The 6,000-nt window shown below is 41.6% G+C and overlaps 1 protein-coding gene across 2 annotated transcripts in view; it reads right to left on the bottom strand.

Moving 5' to 3' along the window:
- The window catches only part of dclk1a (doublecortin-like kinase 1a), a 59,870-nt gene that overhangs the window by 51,187 nt on the left and 2,683 nt on the right, over window positions 1–6,000 (bottom strand). The gene's annotated exons all lie outside the window — the stretch shown is intronic.

The following is a 6,000-nucleotide window of genomic DNA, read 5'->3' as shown; positions in this document are numbered from 1 at the left end:
ATCAATCAATCAATCAATGTTTATTTATATAGCCCAATATCACACATGTTACATTTGTCTCAGTGGACTTCACAGTGTGTACAGAATATCAGTATGACAACACGACACCCTCTGTCCTTAGACCCTCTGTTCTTAGACCCTCTGTCCTTAGACCCTCACATCGTACAAGGAAACACTTCCAGAGAAAACCCACAGTTTAAAGGGGAACATGGGAGAAACCTCAGGGAGAGCAACAGAGGAGGGATCCCTCTCCCAGGACGGACAGACGTGCAATAGATGCCGTGTGTAAATTGTATTACATGAGATGTTAGCTTAGCCACCAAAGCCATTCTGTAATATTCAATAAGAGAGCAGACAACTATATTCTGGCTTTTCAATGGAAGAATGCGGTCATACATTATATAAAACTACAAGTCCTAGAACATTAACCAGACATGATTATAGCATATTCATTATCCCACATAGTATGCTGCTGCAACGCAAAGATTTCCCAAGTTGGGATCAATGAAGTAAATCTTATCTTAAATGGTTTGAATGAATAGGTACTTGCTGCTACCACCATGATAACGTTTAGTGAATTAAAAATAATATGACACACGTAGGACAGGATACTTCTTGTGCAATAACTTGGGTTTGTGCAGATCTTGGTGCTGGACGAGCCAATAGTTGGTGCTCAAGTTGAACTAATTTCGGGTCAAAGAAATAACACGATTGAACATCGGCTCAGACAGGCCTCTACGGAAAAGGAAAGGAATGAAGATTTGATGGTGTTTTCCACTAACTAAGATGCAGTCATGTACGGATGGAAAGTCAGGTTCATTTAAATAAGTTTTCCTAGTCTACCTTTTTAAACAGAGAAGCATCACAGGGGAAGCAGCTTGATTCCCTGCCATATTTTGGCATCTTGCCACACGCCTGTAATACAATAATCGAGTGCTACAGGCAGTAAATAATAGATTCCCATTTTATCACGACGCTTTGAAGCAACCAGCATCCAGGTACGGTTGGTTGTAACCCCAGAGCTCATTGTGATAGAGCACATAGTTCCATTCTCCACACTTGATTTACTGCTGTGACTGCTTTAAAAGAAAGACAATAGGATCTGTGCTATTGATAATTAGTTTTTAATGTGCCACACTCATCATGTCCAATTTCATGGCCCTTAGGCAGCTGATCACAGATTTAATCAACACATTATTGCTCGCTATACTTAAACTGACTGCAGGGCTTCTCTCTCTGTGTGTGTGTGTGTGTGTGTGTGTGTGTGTGTGTGTGTGTGTGTGTGTGTGTGTGTGTGTGTGTGTGTGTGTGTGTGTGTGTGTGTGTGTGTGTGTGTGTGTGTGTGTGTGTGTGGTGTGCATGTGTGTGTGTGTGTGTGTGTGTGTGTCAGCATGTGCATCCATCCCAGCCACGTTCCTCTTTGATAGGCATTGAATGTGTTCCACGCCATTAAGCAGGAGCTGCGTTTGGAGATGACGCGTGTTTGAAGCGTGTTGTCNGTCATTTTTGTTTTGTAACATTGAATACAAAATTTAAAAAAAGTATTTATAAAAAAAAATAAAAAAATCCCGATCCCCGATTTTTTTCTCCCGATTCCGATCTTTTGAAAATCACGTGATCGGCTCCGATCCCCGATCACGTGATCGGATCGGGACATCTCTAATGAGAGGTTTACCGTGCAGCCTGTCACCAATCAACAGATGATGACAGTTTAAATATGAGGTGGTGCAGGAATGAGTCTCAAACCATGGTAATGAGTTGGCATGTGACTCCTTCGGGTTCACTTCAGCTCGATGGGTTTCTTTAAGGTTTTTTTTCTGTTAGAAGCGTGCTATTAATGCCTGAAGGAAGATCTGTTGTTAATTCAAGCTGAAGAGACTTTAACGATTTGTTCTACACGATGAAATGCGTTAGTAAATACCCAACTATAACGTGTGTTAAAAGGCGGCGGTTGCTAAAGAGTGAGTAAATGAGACGACTAAACGTCATCCCGCTCAACATTAGCCACCTTTAGCTTAGCGGTGGTGATGTGAAGTCTTTTTGATTCTGAAAAGTTGCATTTGCGCTTAAAAAGAAAAAAACAACAAATCTGAAGGTGACTCTTCTGTCACCTATGGCAGAGGTAAAAAACAATATTCAGACCAATAAAAAAGCNTACCCATGAGTGCACGAGATAAGTGTGCTCAGATGGAAGGCTGACAGGCAGGTAGGCTATTCAGTTATTTTAGCCGGGCCGGGTAAAATGATTGGTCGTGCTTTTTACAGTACTATGGCTTCCACAGATGACATTTTTTTATAGATTTTTTGTCAAAGCACTTCAGATATTCATTGCTATCGGGATGTTAAGAGCATTCCATGGAATATAACAAAAAGTGTATCTCGAGCCGGTTTCCCAAACTTACCTACCCCACCTTTATTATCGCACGTCCTAAAAAAAGAATATCGTCAATATCGATTATCGTCACGACACGATATATCGTGCAGCCCTAATGTGAACATATATATATATACCACATTGGCAAGCTTAATGCTTTGCAGTTGGATGAAATCAAAGTGTTTTTTTTTGTGAGCCTTATATTTTTAGCCCATCAATATGGGAATGGTACCTCTGCCAATGCTAAACCCACTGAGTAACACTGAAGGAGCTCACTAATGAGATACTCAAAAACAGAATGCACCCGACCTCAGAGATGACTAAGTGGCGTCCCTTCATGCACTGGTTGATTATCGCCTACAGTTAATGGCGAGTGATGCATGAGCAGAAATCTAAATGAGTCCATTAAAAAGAGTGTGTGTCACTGTCCGTGCCTAAGTGTGCGTGAGCTTTGCGAGGTTCAGGCTGGCAGCTGGGCTCCACATAGTGTCTGTGTGCGTGTCTGTGTCTTTGTGTGTAAACAGAGCTTACAAGTATTAATAGGCTAGCCATGTCCGAGCTCTAAGCCACTTACAGGTTGTCTTTTTTCTTGATCAATCCAGCTACACCCCTTGCTACTGTTTCACATCACGGCAGGTCGGACAGTTCCTATGGCAACTAGATCAAATCATCACAGAAACCAGCCAAGGTGAAGAGCTTGCAGAGAAATATGAGGTTGTGGTTACCCCAAAGGAGAGGGGATGGAGCTAAAAATATCGCCTATCAGAAACAGTGAGACACGATCAATATGGCAGAGGTGGGGGGGAACTTGATATATTCTCTGTCAACCAGTCGCTCCGATTACAGACAGAAACACGATATCCAAAAGGATTAAGGTAGAGAAAGCTTGTTCACAGCCTGTTGTTGTCTCCTCTCTTTCCCATTATCAGTTCTCCCAGGATACTGCAAATCAGAAATGATGAAATCGTGATAACACACTTCAAAGCGTTTTATGGCAAACATGCGGGCGTACACACTCGAGTTTGGTACGGACTGAAATGTACTCGTAATAACAATCAAGTGCCAAAATGGGGTATTGAATGCCTAATAACAAATATGAAATATTATCGTGCCAATTATAAATCTGAATTTTATTTGAGCAAAGGCCTTACATTATATGATTTGACAACATTTAACGTTGGATGTTTGGGTCCATTTGTGACATAGAAGATGGAAGTTTGGTAGAAATGTGGTCCTCAAAGAAAGGTATTGCAACAGAAGAGTCACAAATGCAGATATACACAAACATAAATACAAAGGCAAAATAAGAGGACTGACAGCAACAACTGCAGACTCTCTCTTGAACTCTGCATAACTTAAAATACCAAAAGACATAATACATTATTCATCCCAGCCCAGTTTAGCTGCAGTATTTTTAACTGATAAGAACTTCTAAGAAGTTTTGAAGTGGGGAATAAAATACATTAAAAAGTTGTTATTTAAAAAGGATCCATGAATGGCAGACTATTGGAATCCTTGAGAACAATTGAAGGCAATAAGAATGAGAGGAAGAATGAGGCTTAATGGATGTACATTGTGCCTCTCCGTTTCTGGCCTTATTACAGGGGTTAATGAAGGCAAGGAGCCTGAGATCCTCTCTCTCTCTCTCCTTTCTCTCTCCTTTCTCTCTCCTCTCTCTCTCTCTCTCTCTCTCTCTGGTTCTGCAGGGACTCAACGTAACTGTATGGCCCAGAAACCTACTTCTGCTGTAGGCTCACAGACTGACACAGCAGATGACACCAAAAGCAAAGACTCACACAACAACATGGACTCAGAAATGCATCCACCTGTGAACACACATACATTTCATAACACTTAAAGTAACCTTATCCTGGTTTATACCTTTAGCGCACTCCTGATATTCAATAATGTATATTCCAGTGTCATTAACATGCAGTTTGCTCACTAGTCACCCAATCCCTTCTGCTTTCACTCATACATATTTGATGTTGTTTCACTCAGATCTACATCTAGTAATAGTTTACCTTACTGAGTATTGAGGTTTATTTGTTGTTATATTAAGCTGATTTGCTGAAGTTAGCATGGATTAACCACATTGCATAGGGGGTTTAAATATTCAACAAGCTTATACTGTGTTCTGAGACCTTTCACCTATCCAGAAAGAAACAGGGGGCTGTTCAAGACGTGCCCAGAATTTTCTCTCATGAATAACACACAGTCTCAACCCTATGCAAATGTGCTTTAAATCTTACAATCTGACTCTCCCATCTTGCTTTAAAATCCATCATTCTAAATGTTGTTGTCCTCAAAAACATGACATAATCGCTAACTCTCCTACATGCATTAACCCACGCATTCATACACAAAAACAAAAAGGAGAAGTGAGGTTCTGCACTCAGCCCAACCCAGCAAATTTGGCAGTGAGCATGTTACCATGCCTACAGGCCTAATCAATACAATGTCTAAAAATAGCATGACCATAATAGTCTTACTTCCCATCGCAGAGGGGTGACCGGGGAGAGAGCAGCATTTATTGTGTAATCTCCAAGATAATCGTAACCAGTGGTGACAACACAGTTAGTGGGCCTTGAGCAAAAGCGTGAGTTTAATCCCCCCAACAGGAGCTTTCTCAAAGAAAACCTGATCCTGGGGATTTTATTGGCCGGTGCTGGGCTCTAACAGCAGGGCAGGGTTAACAGTGGATCATTAAATAGACTGCAGGGCTTCAGAGACAGGAAGGACATGCCAGGGCCAACACATGAAAATGAAGTGGGATACATGCTTACAGAGAGTACTAAAATGGCAATTAAGAATGAAAAGCCCACTGTACAAAGGCCATATTCATGATGAGTCACAAATTGGCTATTAAGGAGATGATTACTGTGCAACACAAAATGGCAGGATGCCCTTAACGCCAAACACAATCTGTTTCATAATAATGTTGTCGTTCTGATGATACTGTAAGGGTGAAAACTGTGTCGGTACATTCAATAACTTGGAGCTAAAGCATGAGCTAGAGAGGCATAGAGAGGGGAGCAGACAGACAGAGACAATGATGATTGAGGACGGCAGGAGAAATAGAGAGGTGACATGAAGGCAAGCATGGTGAGATTAGAAAGCTACATCAAGTCACAAATATAACCAGATACCCTGACATACTGGCAGAGATGTCCTTTTCCTTTGTGTGGCTTCATAAACTTGGACGTGTGCCAGCACAGAGAAAGTGTGTTTGACCTCATTTCACTGCAGCGTAGGCCAAGTTCAGAGCCATTTCCACATTAGTGCTGTAGTGGAGAATATGTGCATGGATCTTTGCATATTTACGTGCCTGTACACTACAGTCCTGTTTTGATGTGTGTTCTATTTATAGCATCTCACCTGCACTGCTGAGAAAAGAAAAAGTGAGCTAAATATGTGGGTGGACTATCAAGAGGCCGTGACTCAGATCTGTTTTCGAAGGCAAAGCCCTGGCACACATCGCAGCAGCGTGGGTGATAATAACCCAGACTTCATTCATAGATTTCTTTCATCTTTACCTTCTCTTGACCCCTTTCGGTCTCAGTGTCACTCTCGCCACAGCTGTGAACAGGGACACAAACGCTCTTCATTCACACAAGGCTCATTAA

Source organism: Notothenia coriiceps, unplaced genomic scaffold (genome assembly GCF_000735185.1).
Source record: "Notothenia coriiceps isolate Sejong01 unplaced genomic scaffold, NC01 NC01_scaffold00037244, whole genome shotgun sequence".
Taxonomy (NCBI): Eukaryota; Metazoa; Chordata; class Actinopteri; order Perciformes; family Nototheniidae; genus Notothenia; species Notothenia coriiceps.
This window is presented reverse-complemented; position numbering and strand designations above follow the sequence as displayed.